Here is a 14738-nt window from a genome sequence, read left to right on the forward strand (position 1 = left end):
AAGTTTAGTCATTATCATGCCCTGCCTTCTTAGTATAAGGGTGGTTGGCGGATATTTTGACTGCACATTTCTGAAAACCATGCAGCCATTTTCATTCTGTGCAATTAAAACCTTAATGGAAGTGCTCAACTCCAGCACCTGAGTTACCTGTCTCACAACCTGGATCATCCAGGTTACTTTTCAGAAAAGTAATTTCTCTTCACCACCTAAATATCCACTACTATAATAAATTACCATATTTTGGGGACGATAAGGCACTTGATTATAAGGTGCACCCTCAAAATATTCCTCTGTGAGCTATTTATTTTATAGATAAGGTGCACCTGACTATAAGGCGCATGGAATTAAAACTACAGGGATACATCAAAAAATAAAACATCAAAAAATAAAAACACTTGTTCTATCGAACATAAATGTTAGGAAATCTGATTTCACGACTAAACTTGATTTGTTTATAAATGGTTACCTCATGAAGACGCATTTCATTGTATCATTATGCATTTCAGATTGTATTTACTATCTTTCCAGACTGCAAGGCACACTTGATAATACTTTGACTTTTATAATTTCAGGCAAATATTATTTTTGTATGAGTGTGCCTTATAGTACAAAAAATATAGTACTTTAAATTGATTGCTGTTCAAGTTACCACACATTTCAATCAGTATTTATCGACTGGTGGGTAGTAAGCTTTTGCTTTGACAAATTAATGCTATGAAGAAAAAAAATGAAGGGTCAATTACGCTCCTTAACAGTAGATTGCAATTATACCCTGCTTCAATTCTTCCTCAGTCGATTGGCACCATCCCAAATGTGTTTGAGAGGGACCGCATCTCATTTTATTGTGATTTTGTTTGTCTTATTTCCCTTTTCTTCTAATAATAATAGGTGCTAAGAAAGTTAGTGATAAGGGGAAGAAAACGTGGAAAACAGTAACAACAGCGAAAAGAAAATGATTGGAAGATCCGAAATAGTGTTCGTCTGCCATTAAAGCACTCCTTGAAGGTACAGTAAATTATTTTAAAATGTTAGATTTCTAGCTTGTTTACCAGTATATCAATCTTTATTGTCTACATAATAAAATAATAATTGATGTTTATGTACACTCTTTATTCATATTTTAGGTACAAATTTATTTTAGTATGTGGCCGTTTTAAAGCCGTTTTAGGGGGCTTGCTTATACACGATGTAGGCTTATATGCGAGAATAGACAGTACTTGAAGCCGCTTTGATTTTGCTGGTCATGTTCTTTTTTGTAATTAAGGAGAATATATTTGATCATCACAGCTTTAAACTGCACAATCCTTTCATTCGAAAATGTTGCTGGGTCGCAGTTTGTCATTAAGGTGGAACGGTGGGTCCTTAAATCAGACCGATTGAGAACCACTGTTCTAAATCATTTTCAATGCGCAAACTTAGCAAAAAAGTTGATTTATTGAACAGAAATGACCTGCTTTTTCCGTGATTTAAAGTTAGATGGCATACTCACACGCACACACACAAGAAATACATACTTTTGGACTTATGCACATGCTGTATAGTTATACTGTCCCTCATTAGATCTTCCTGTGAGATATAAACAAGCTTGTGTTATTTTAGGGGCCGGTCACACAGACATTTGCGGCTGAATCACGGCCAGAAATTTCTGACTTTGAGGCGGACGCTATAGGACGCATTAAGATCGCCATTCAGACGAGTTACGGCAGTACATAACACGAGGTCGGAAATTCGCGCGCGGGTGGCAGCGCGAAAAAATTTTGCGCTGTTCAATTCTTGAGAGCGCGTGGACACAGCCTTTCACGAGTTTATCGAGGCTGGACCGCGGCCGTAAACTTCTGGCCGTGAAGCAGATGTAGTTGGGCGCTATTGGACGTTTTGAGACCGCCATATAGACGAGATAGAGCAGTGCTTTACTCGCGGTCGGAAATTTTCACGTGGTTGGCCGCGTTCAAAACTTTTGAGCTGCTCAAAAGTTTGAGCACGTGTTAAACCGCGTGCCGCACACGTGGTCAACACGAGGTAATGACGCGGAAATGACGCGGAACGACGTGCTCTGGCCGCGGCCAGGGCGTAGTTACACATGGGTAGGACGGGAAATTTCAGCGGGTAATCGTGGGCGGAGCATGGTAATAGCATGTTCTGCGCCTGTATCGCGGTGTTATTACGTGAAATTAGCGTGTTACGCGTGTGACAGTCAAACGCCTTTCTCCGCGTATATACAGCGCGATTTGCCGAGCACACCATTGTGCTCGTGACGTCAAGGGGGTGAACATGGATCACCGTCAGCGTAGTTTCTCTTCATTTCGAATAAATCTTTCCCCGCCCCCACCTTGGCTCATCAGATCACCTTTCTGTTATGCTAATTCCAGCATACAAGCCCCTGCTGACCAGAGAAAAACCTACAGTGAAGCAGGTGAGGGTGTGGTCTGAGGGGGCAATGGAGGCACTACAGGACTGCTTTGATTGCACTGATTGGGACATGTTTAAATCGGCTGCCACTTACAACAACAAAATAAATATAGATGAGTACGCCATTTCTGTGTCAGCCTATATCAGTAAATGCGCAGAAGACGTCAGCAATACCAAAACTATATGCACCCGTGCCAATCAGAAGCCCTGGATGACTGCTGAGATACGCAAACAACTAAAAGTACGGAACCTTGTCTTTAAATCTGGTGACAAGGAGGCGCTGAGATCAGCGAGGGCTAACCTGAACCGTGCTATCAGACTAGCAAAGCGAACGCACAGTCAAAAAATCCAGGAACGTTTCCTCAATACAACCAACACCAGGGATATGTGGAAAGGCATTCAGGCCATTACCAAATACAAGCCAACCACCGCCACAGTGCAGGACACTAGCATGGACTTTCTGAATGACCTCAACAAATTCTTTGGAAGGTTCGAGGCACAAAACGGCACCCCTGCAGCGAAAGCGGTTCCAAATAAGGACGAAAGAGCACTCCACCTGGACTCAACCGACGTGAGAAAGACCCTGAGAGGGGTCAACACAAGGAAGGCCCCAGGCCCGGACAACATTCCGGGGCGGGTACTTAGGGAGTGCGCCGATCAGCTGGCTTGTGTACTAACAGACATTTTCAACACCTCGCTAGACCAAGCCAAAGTACCATCATGCTTCAAAATTGCCAACATCATCCCTGTGCCAAAGAAACCCCAGATCTTATCATTCAACGATTACCGGCCCGTTGCACTGACTCCTATCATAATGAAGTGCTTTGAGAGACTGGTTAAAGAGCACATCACCTCCAGTCTCCCCTCCTCATTCGACCCCTTTCAGTTTGCCTACCGGACAAACCGCTCCACCAGGGATGCCATCTCCTCTGCGCTTCACCTGAGCCTGACACACCTAGAGGAGAAGAACACCCATGTGCGGATGCTGTTCCTGGACTTCAGTTCAGCATTCAACACCATCATCCCACAACATCTGGTAGACAAAATGAGACTCCTGGGTTTCAACACCCCCCTGCGGAACTGGCTGCTGGACTTCCTCAGTGACAGACCCCAATCAGTGCGGATAGGTCAGAACATCTCAGATGTCATCTACCTCAGCACGGGCTCCCCCCAAGGCTGTGTCCTGAGCCCCTTGCTGTTCACCTTGATGACACACGACTGCGTCCCTAGGTCCGCCACAAACCACATCGTGAAGTATGCTGACGACACAACAGTGGTGGGCCTCATCAGGGACGACAACGACCTGGCCTACAGAGAGGAGGCGGAGCAGTTGGTGGCCTGGTGCAGGGACAACAGCCTGGTCCTGAATGTTGACAAAACTAAAGAGATCATTGTCGAAAAACCAGCCCAACCATGCCCCACTTTGCATCAACAACAAGGCTGTGGAGGTTGTCAGCAGTATCAAGTTCCTAGGGGTGCACATTACAAACAAACTCACCTGGTCCGTGAACACTGCATCACTGGTTAAGAGGGCACAGCAGCGCCTGTACTTCCTGCGGAGGATGAGGAGAGCCCACCTGCCCCCACCCTCCCTCATCACATTCTACAGGGGCACCATAGAGAGTATCCTGACCAGCTGTATCTCTGTGTGGTGTGGAGGCTGCAGCGCTACCGACTGGGGTAGTGTGAGGAGGGTAACGAGGACAGCAGAGAAAATAATCGGGACTACACTTCCCTCCATTCAGGACATTGGCCAGAAGCGCTGCCTATCCCATGCTAAGAACATTATCGGGGACCCCTCTCACCCCCATCATGGACTGTTCACTCTGCTAGCCTCTGGGAAGAGGTACTGCAGTGTGCGGTGCAGGACCACCAGGTTCCGCAGTAGTCTAGTCCCCCTGGCCATTAGACTGTTAAATGGTCAATCTAACATATAGTTAACCTAAATCTAAACGGCTGCTAATCTGACTTTTTGCACTACTGGCAGTTCTTTATAGCTTGCCACTCCTTGCACATTTGCTCTCTGCACTATTGTACTTACAGGGTTATTGTTACAGTGTTAATGTTATTGTTTACCAGACTTGTTAACCTGAATGCCCATTTTGCACATCTGGTTAGCTACTCCTCTTGCACTATCGGCACTATGGTAAAATACTATACGTAGCCATAATACAATACAACTTTTACTTATATCTGTACATTCAAGGAAACTGTGCGGGTCAGATGTATCGACATTTCGTTCTGTATACACGTGTACTAGAATGACAATAAAGTAGATCTGAATCTGATTATCAATGGTCGTAGCAAGGCTTTGATGCTAGGTCCTTAGCTTGGCCTATAAGAGCTTGCTCTGTCCACTCCACGCATCCGCCCGGTATTGCAGTACCTCCGGGAACGGTGCATTCGCAATGATCGCAGCAAGGCTTTAGGGCTAGGACCTTAGCTTGGCCTTTTGGCTGAGAATAAGTGTCCCGGCTACTTTGTAGCGTATTATGAACTGACTGATAACGGATAATGGATAATGAATAACGAATAACGAAGATAGAACAATAACCCTTAAAAAGCCCAAAACCCCTTTTGGCCGAGAGTAAGAGTCCCGGCTCCTAAGCTTTGTAACGTGTTATGAACTGATCGATAATGGATAATTAGCAAAATAGATAAAACAATTACCCTCAATAAACCCTCCCCGTCAGCGTAGTGATCTCGTCTTAACCCATTACTATTTCTTGACATTTCTTATTCAAGATAATAAAATACATATGATGCCATAGCTTGAAATCTTGATATTCACGGGACTGTGTCTAGAGCGTTCATGAATTCTACAGCCCGAGAAATACATCCCTGCCGAGATTTGCATTTCCTCGCTTCTCCAACCAGTTTTACCTCGTTTTATCTCACTTATAGGGAATGTAATGGCGAACATATAACCAAATCCACTTCGTCTTGCATTCGTTGGGAATGTAATACAACATGATCCATTCCGTATTTATTTTTGTTGTGAACGTAATCGAACGGTAAATCCTTCCCCCCTCGCGTGAACCCGCATTCTGCTGCGCTTTCATCAGAAGCGATCGTATTCTATATTAAACGCTTATTAAAACAATGAAGCGAGCTAATTATAATAATTGGGAGATCCTAGTCTATATAACGCGTTTATTTAAACAATAAAGTGCGATCGTATTCTACAAAATGCGTTTGTTAACGCGGATGAAAAAATCAAAAGCGATCGCAGCAGAATGCGCGTTCACGCGAGGGTGTGGGGGGTGGGTGTGTTGCGTAGGAGTCGGATTTGGGCACAACACCGGCTCGGGAGCTTTTATACCCGTGGTCCACACGAGAAAATGACGCAGAAATGACGCGATGAGGAAGCGGAACAGTCGCCGGCATCTTTTTTCCGGCCATACCACAGACGAACGGCGGGTTGTCAAATTTTGCGCATTTTCCATCCCGGGCAACCACGGGCAAAAAAAAACCGCAAAATTTTAGCCGTGATTCAGCCGCAAATGTCTGTGTGACCGGCCCCTTACAGGGATTTTCTGGCTAACCCCAAAATTACTTTGGGTAATACGTAAGATAGAAAAGGGTGATAGATTCCTATTTTCTGAAGTTTTTCTCCAACAATTTTCATTTGGACCTGCCGCCTGCCAAGATAACTGTGTTAAAAAATGAAAAACTTGTGTGGGCTTTAGACTTTTTCCGAGCGCTGAATCAACATCCCTACAATCTTTCATACATGCATACATTGTGCACATACACACGCATGTCTCAGCTCCCGGCACACATTTTTATGAATAATGAATCTATTGAGGCACAGAGACAAGCCAGCTTTTATAAGCTCACACAGCTCAGTCTTTCCAACACAACGGGACAGGAACATAAAACTCCAATACCTGCTGGTGCATATACATGGACACACATGTGAATGGACAAAGGTATATATGAAGGCTCCAAGAAGCAACACACATCTTGGCTTCCTGTGCCACACTGCGCTGCACTCCGAGTGAACAAAAGAATGGTTGTGTTGTTTCCTTTTTTTACATTTGCGTGTCAAGATTGAACGAAAAAACGAATGATAACAGCATCACATTTTCCCTGCTAACACTGAGGAAGCGATTTTGGTGGGAAAAATGCATTCATAAAGCGTGATTTATATTTGGCTCTGGTGACTTTGTTTTTTTTTGTGTGTGTCCTTTGTCTGCGAATGAGCGTGCGACCTTACTGGGGGAAATTGTGTTGCATTGACACAACATATTGTATAGCGCTACACTTGCACACATTTCACGTCATCGTTTCTGGGAGTCTGACTCGATTGTCAACGGCTATTAAAAGAGCGACAAGTCTCATTGTGTGCTCGTGTGTAACTGTGGGAGCCCACTCAGGACTCACGTACACATTCTCACTCGGCACTTACTCACACACTCACTCCTCGACAATCGCACAAACTCCCAGCTAGTTCCATAATGCATCTTAATAAAAAAAGAAAAAAGCCATTGGGGACGCTGACACTTTTATTCAGTTCAGCTCCAACAGACACAGAAGCAGCATGCCAAGAGGTAGTGGATGGAGAAGGAAAAAGCAAGCAAGAAAGCCTGATTCCATTGAGTAGGTGGGGGGGACAAGGCGTCCCATTAAAAAAAGCCTTAAGTCGATTAGACAAAGCGTGCTCGGCCTTCCGGTTGTGGTTGGCTTTTGAGATCTAGAGATTGAGGTTAGAGAGCTAGCTGCAGTTCCGCAAAACACAATGCATGAATTATTGAGTTCATACATTTAACTTGCAGACCCCAAAGTTCTGTTGTAAAATCAGAGAACAGAGACGAGATAAATGAGCTAGAGCTATTTTTGAAAAATTAGAAAAAAGCCAACAACGGCAGGAAGCTTGAAAAGGAGGGTGACCACATAGTCCTAGAATCTTAAAGGGACATTGTGTATTATTTAGCGCCCCCTTGTGAAGACGTTTCTCTACAAAAAAAATATTTATATGAATTAAAATATGACATACCTGTCAACCAATACGTTTCCGCTATATTGTTTATATTCTTTGATCATTTCAAATTGTGTACGCTACATTGCCAAAATTCTCCCCATGCTGTCCGAGTTGGATGCGGAGATTATAATTCATGCGTTTGTCACCTCCCGTCTCGTTTACTGTGATGCACTACTCTGCTGTCTCCCAAAGTCCAAAATCAAGAGCCTTCAGCTGGTACAAAATGCTACAGCAAGGCTTTTAACTAAGACAAGAAATTTTGATCACATTACCAGTGTTCTCGTTTGCCCGCGTCCCTGCGTCCTAGACGCATCATTTTTGCTAGGGACGCATAGTGTCAAATCAACGTCCGTCCCAGGGACGCAACTTTTTTGACACAAAATTATCATTATTAACTGATTACTTTTTTTCGAACAAAGATTTACTGCACTCCAAACTTTTCGTCAGGCAGATCCGCCATTGTTGTTTTGGTCTAACGGTTCAAGTTTTTGTCTGCACGCCGATCTCGGCCAACAAGATCTCGTTGCTTCGAGATTACGTCATTGTTGTGGTGGTTGTCGTCGAGGGAAGGTGAAAATCAACACAAAATTGGTAATTTCTTCAGTCTCAGTAATAAGTCTAAACATAATGCAGAAAGTGTTTACAACAGCAATAATTCCGTCACGAAAAAACGGCGGAGAAATTATATGGAAGATCGTGGAGGCTAGGAAAACACGTGTGATGAAGCGAATGATTCGACGAAAGAAAATAAACAAAAGACTACTCCTAGCAAGAAAAGGACTTTTCTGCCAAAATGGACTAAATTATATTCCTGGTTACGCTGTTAGGAGGATGATATTGAATTGGACCTTGAGAAGGCATTACAATTGTGGCGGGACAGCAAACCACGAAGAATATATGAACTGAAAAATCTGAAGTAATAACTTGGTTTGTATTACCCATTAACTGTGATGATTAAAACTGCATGAATATATAGACTAATATTTCAGCAATATTATTTTGTAGAATGTACAATATTTTTGTGAACTGAAAAATCTGAAGTGATAACTGCTTTGTATTACCAATTAACTGTGATGATTAAAACTGTATGAAAATATACATTAATATATTTTTTTCAGCAATATTATTTTGTATAATGTACAATATTGATGTGAAGTGAAAAATCTTGAAGTGATAACTGATTTGTATTACCAATAAACTGTGATGATTAAAACTGAATACATAGATTTATATTATATATTTGTCGCCGATTTACAATTTCAACCTCGATAACAGTAAATTCTGGGGACCCATAGATTTTTGAGCATGCGAGTCCCCGGGACCAATCACTTTTCACAGGTAAAATGAACACTGCATTACCCCGATTTTAGTAACCTGCATTGGCTCCCTGTTAGCTTAAGATGTGATTTTAAGGTTCTGTTGGTAGTATACAAAATCATGCATAGACTTGCTTCCTCATATCTTTCAGACTTTGCTCTGAAATGGTCCCTTCTCAAGGTTTCTTCATTTTCCTCATGTTGAGTTTTTTTTAGTTTTTCCTTGCCCTCATGTAGGTATTAGATCAGGGGATGGTGTAATAATAGTCTGTGGTTTGCAATAATCTGTGCAGCCCTTTGAGACTCTTTGTGATTAAGGGCTATACAAATAAACATGACTTGACTTGTAGAAAAAAATTGCATACGAATTAGTTTTCAATATACTGCTACTTATAGTAGCAAAACTGGATTTACTGCAGCCAAGACTGATGGTGTAAAATTTGCTTTCTGTGGTCTATTTGGTAAATGAAATAAACTAGTTCACACAAATTGTGTGTTTTTATTCTACATAAGCCGTATGTTAATAGATAGTGCGTTGTGTCTGTAGGCTTCATTGTTACTTGATAATGTAAATTGTAATCATTATAAAGGGGAGCAATTAGCTGAGGTTGACAGGTCAAGTCAAGTCATGTTTATTTGAATAGCCCTTAAACACAAGATGTCTCAAAGGGCTGTACAGACGATTACAAAGTGATATTATACCCTCCCTTGATCAAATACATACATGAGGGCAAGGAATAACTCAAAACCTCAACATGAAGAAAATGAAGAAACCTTGAGAAGGGACCGCATATGAGGTTTTCTCCCTTCCTAGAAACATGGATTTTTTTTAAATACTTAAAACAATGTGACATTGTCCACCATCTTGTTACCAAGCGTACCCCCCAAAAAAACAAAACTTTGTGAAAGGCTAGGCAAATAAATAGGAAGAAAAATGGTATGGTTTGCTCACTTTGAGTTTCTTCCTTGTGCTTTGTAGTGCTCAATTTTGGCCGCACCCCACTATACAGCGATATCCAGTGGTCAAACAGTATACAGTGTCCCTTAAACAAACCTTGCAATGAATAAATGAGATTCAAAATTATATGACGGTACCTTGTGAGGAGAAAGCAGAAAATACATGAAAAAACACAAATAAAACAGGTAATCTTGTTGTGGGTATAAAAACCGAAAACTTTATTCAAAATACTCAATATAAGATCCCTCAACCTTGTACTCTTCTTCAAAGTAATGAGTTTGACAAAATTGGAAAATGATTTCTAATCCAAAAGAATAAAAAAAGAGGCATGGAGATATTTTAATTTTCTTTTTTTTATATAATTACACGCTTTTGCATTCACAATTTGGTTGTTTGGTGTTACTTTACTAGCAGATTACATATTTAAAGGTAGTCCCGATTTCAGGAGGATTTCGACTTGATCCTTGACTTAGCCACTGCGCTAATACAAATGACAACATTTTAAGTGCCATCACAAAAACAAAGAAAAAATGCTTTGAAAGTGATCTCCAATGTTTCCACAATTTCTTTGAGAGGTTCCAGGCTGTCATGGACGAAAACTGATGACAGCCAAAAATTCCAGCAACACGGGAACTTTGCATGCCCACATCAGTCATCGTTTTAAGAAGTAATTTAAAGCACTAGTTCTTGCCTCAGGTCTCACCATTACCCCCTAATATAAGCTGCGATGCAAATCAAGAAAATGTGTCCAATGGAATGATTGTGTAGTATAAGCAAATATAGTAGAATAAAAAAAAATCTTCACCCCTTCCTCCCCCCCAAAAAAAACAAAATGACTAGCAAAATCAAAATGATTTCAAGTACCACCTACGAGCCTACATAGCATATAAGCGACCACCTAAAACTGCTTGAAAATACTAAAATAAATTAAAACTATTAATAACGTTTGTACCTAAACATCAATAATTATTTAAATATGTAGTTAATCAAAATTAGAATATTTTTAAAAGCCATTTACTAACATTTCTATTATACAACCATTTCTTACTTTGACTCAATCATCGTTGTCACCGTTTTCCACTTTTCCTTCCCCTTACCTTCTAAGGATCCATTGTCATAGACTGAAAAAGGACATAAAACCAACAAAATTGCAATAAACTGAGATGTGGTCTCTCTCAAGTACTCTGATTGATGGAAGGCATTACCGTCTACTGTTAAGTAGTGTAATTGGACTTCCATGTTTTATTCTTCTTGGCATTGTTTTGCCAAGGAAAAGGCCCAAGACCCACTGAAGACACTTTTGGGTCCTAAGCCACCAGTTGAGAAACACTGATTTAACCAATACATTAGTAAAAAGTATAAATTACAATAACAACTAAAGCCATGTAAAGATTGATGAAAACTGAAACAGCTATCTTTGTCTATATATGAAACGCTAACAAGTAGTTTGCATTGCCTAGCTGCATCGTCACCTACAGCAGGGACATCAAAGACATTTTGGCTCTGGGGTCCAATCCAGACTTTCTGTCCAAAGGTAGGTTGTATCACTAAACGAATGTAAACTCCAAATTTTTAAAGTATTATGCTTTATCATTCAGCCTACTTTAGTAACCCACCCTACATTTATAAACGCGGATGACAAGGGATCTTTTTAAACACATTTATTCACAAACAATTGGGAAAACCATGTTCATGTTTGGCATTGAATATGTTAACTGGTTTTATTACCATTAGAACAAATACAGTTTTACACCAGAACCAGCTCACCACGCTATACACATTAAACACTGCCTTCTACACACTTCACAACAATATTGTAGATTATACAAAATAATATTGCTGAAATAATTATATTAATGTATATTTTCATGTAGTTTTAATCATCACAGTTGTTTATTGGCCTGGTGTCCCACTAAGCTTTCATTGTAGCACTTAGCTTGGCTTAGTCTTCCACTCTGCCCACCGGGATAGCTACAAGTCCTAGGCCAGATGAAGTCAAAGAGATTCATACCTGAGATGTCCAATACCTGGCGCAACTGCTCCACCAAAGTAAAACAAGAAAAAAAAAATCTGCAGAGTGTTGAACAACAGGCTTTGAAAGATTTGTCCATCCATCTATCCATCCATCCATTATCTGCACCGCTTATCCTCAGTAGGGTCGCGGGGGTGCTGGAGCCCATCCCAGCTGTCTTGGGGCAGTGGGCAGGGGACACCCTGTTTCCTCCCACATTCCAAAAACATGCACGTCAGGTTAATTGACCGGTACAAATTGTCCCTAGATGTGACTGAGCAAGCGAATTGTCTGTCTCTGTGAGCCCTGCAACTGGCTGGCAACCAGTTCACTCTCTATAAATATTTAAATGCTATTTGGATAACTGGGAGCTGGACTAGTAGATTTGAGAAAGAGAGAACGGGAGATAAAAGGAGAGGGATAGAAAGGAAAAGGCGAAGAAAGAAAAAGAGAGAAAAAAGAGAGGAAATGAGGGGAGATAAAGAGCGCTTACAATGGAAAAATAGAGGGATAAAGAGAAAGAGTGATAACAAGAGTAAGAGAGAGAGACAAAAAGAAAGTGACAATTTAAAAGAAAAAGACAAAGAAAGACTAAAAAAGAGAGATAGAAGGAGAGATGGATAAAGAAAGAGCAAGAGACAGATAAAGAAAGAGAAAGAAAGAAAGTGAGAGGGAGGGAGGAGTGATAAGATAGAGGAAGAATGTGAGAGAGGGTAAAAGAGAAAGAGAGGGAAAAAATGACAGAAAGAAAAAAAGAAAGAAAGAGTTAGAGAGAGAAAAAAATATAAAAGGCAAAGAGAGAAAGCAAGAGACACAGAGAAAGAGAGAGAGAGAAAGATTGAGAATGAGAGCAAAAGAGAAAGAAAGAGCACTGCAAAGAAGGAAAGAGAGAGGAAAGTAAGAGAAAAATAAGGAAATAAAAATAAAAAGTCAAAGAAAGAAACACACCTACAGTTGTTTTGAGAGTGGTGCCTGGCTTTGATTCACATATTTAAAACTGCAGGTTTTTCTTTGGCTCTTTTTTCTCTCACGCTTCTCTCAGCATGGTCTTGCGGGCCACATTAAATCCGCTGGTGGGCCTGATCTGGCCTGTGGGCCCTATGTTTGTCAACTCTTGGCTACAGACAGTCCCGTGAAGAACCTAGCGTGGCATCCTGCAGTCTGCAAGCATGCATGACAAAAGAAGCGGGAATTGAAACAAAAGATAAAAAAGACCAGTTGTGTAATCTTATGAGAAAGCAAATTTCCCAGCATGCAATGAAGAACGTCTTATTGCCTTCTTTTGTGAAAAGACACTGAGGATGAATGGAACACACTTCCTGGGTTCATTTCTGAAAAAGGACAAAAATACCTTACTCAGTGCCAGAACGTATTAATACGTTCTCAGAAACATAGTCTCTGAGTGCCAAAGCGTAAAAATGCTTTTTTATTTTTAATTCTAGAGCAGGGGTAGGAAACCTATGGCTTGCGAGGCAATTATGGCTCTTTTCATGAGTACATATGGCTCAAAGACATAATTTGCATGCAATGCCGAACCAAGGCTGAGATAAATGATGGTACATTCCAGTATAGAAGGGGAAGGTTTTTAACCTACAGTTTACATTCAGATGTCAAACCAAAATCCTCGTTTTGTCTATACATCTCTAAGGAATCCTTTATAAGCAAGCCTATTAAACAAACCATGTTCACTGTTGAGAGACTTATGATGAATCCACAGAACAAACTGTAACTACGCCAAAACGCCAGCAGAGCTATGCAAAGAGCGCAAGCAACCCCTATTGTCTCTCGTCCTGTGCTGTCTGCGCGGAAAGTAAATACGTGAGGATCCTCATTTGCAGAATTTGGTGACATTTTTACAAGAGAACTGCTCGCACCTTGAAAGTATTATTTTTGACATATCAAATGAGCTGAAGAATAAGCTTTTGTCCGGAGAGCTGATTTAGTGGTTTTGTTGAATGTTGTCTCCAAGTATATGGTGTGGTTTTATGGCTCTTTGAGTCAAACGGGTTCCCGACCCCTGTTCTAAGGGCTTTAGCCCTTGCAAGCATCTAGGAAAGATTTCAGTATGATAAATGAGCACTAGATATCAGAAACGGCTTTGATCAGCTCTTTGTCCACACATCAAGGAAACCCCCACTCACCCGTGTTGCTACCTCTATCCACTCACTGAGAGTGTGTGGGCGACCCCCAAGTGACCGAAATTGTGTGATCACATCAGTGGGTGCTGAAAAGTTCACAAAAATACGTTTTTCCCCTGAAGTTTTCTTGGAAACAAGTACTTTTAAGAAAGCAATGTTCAACTGTTTATTAAAACAAAGGTAAAAGCTAAAAATATATTATTTTTTCAAATGAAAAATGGTGGTTCAAGCTTTCTTTTGATATGTCCTATGACGATATAGCTACAGAACACAATTTTCTGTTGGCCTTCAAAAATAAATCAGAATTGCAAAAATTGACTGGCACTTTTTCCCATTTGGCATTGAATGCGTTCATAACATTCTTGTGTGAAAACACACAAGGACAAGGACAAGCGGAACAGGCTCACTTCCTGGATTGAATCAAAAAGACTTCATTCAAAGTGGAAAGGAAGTGCAACATCAAATGTTTGTTTTACCATTACTAGTATGATCTGACTCTTAAAAACAAACTTAATCCGTTCTGAAAGTAGATGCTTTAAAGTGTGTAAAGGGCCAGCCGCATGGGTGGCCACAAGAGGGAGTGCAAGAGTACTTTAATGCTGATGACTGTATAACCTGCCAACTTGTTAAAAAGGACTGTGTGTATTATCTAACGAGTCCTGTTGATAAAAAAAGAGGACTTCACTTGAAAAAACACAAACAATACTCATTTAAATGGCAGAATTTGATTTCTTTCTTTCCTTTTTTTGGTTTTCTTTTTTATCTTTCTCAATAAAAAGGCAAAATATGAAAACTATCATCTGAACATGTATTTTTTCTAAATACTTGCCGGTTAAGAAAAAAGAGACAAAAGATGATCCTCACCGAGGGGGACCTGACATGATCGGCCGCCATCTTGCTGCCAAGGCTATCGTCAAAGCCT

General features: G+C 40.9%; 1 protein-coding gene across 3 annotated transcripts in view; it reads right to left on the reverse strand.

The window, feature by feature from the left end:
* The window catches only part of sema3b (sema domain, immunoglobulin domain (Ig), short basic domain, secreted, (semaphorin) 3B), a 117589-nt gene that overhangs the window by 38608 nt on the left and 64243 nt on the right, over positions 1 to 14738 (reverse strand). The window contains exon 2 of one of the 3 annotated variants that reach the window (XM_088332253.1): positions 9662 to 9763. The exons of the other annotated variants lie outside the window; for them this stretch is intronic. The gene's annotated coding sequence lies outside the window, so the exon portion shown is untranslated. The remainder of the gene's footprint in view (positions 1 to 9661; positions 9764 to 14738) is intronic. 3 annotated transcript variants of the gene reach the window in all.

The sequence above is a fragment of the Urocampus carinirostris genome, chromosome 3, assembly GCF_059441175.1.
Source record: "Urocampus carinirostris isolate Australia breed hairy pipefish chromosome 3, RoL_Ucar_1.0, whole genome shotgun sequence".
In the NCBI taxonomy this organism is placed as follows: domain Eukaryota; kingdom Metazoa; phylum Chordata; class Actinopteri; order Syngnathiformes; family Syngnathidae; genus Urocampus; species Urocampus carinirostris.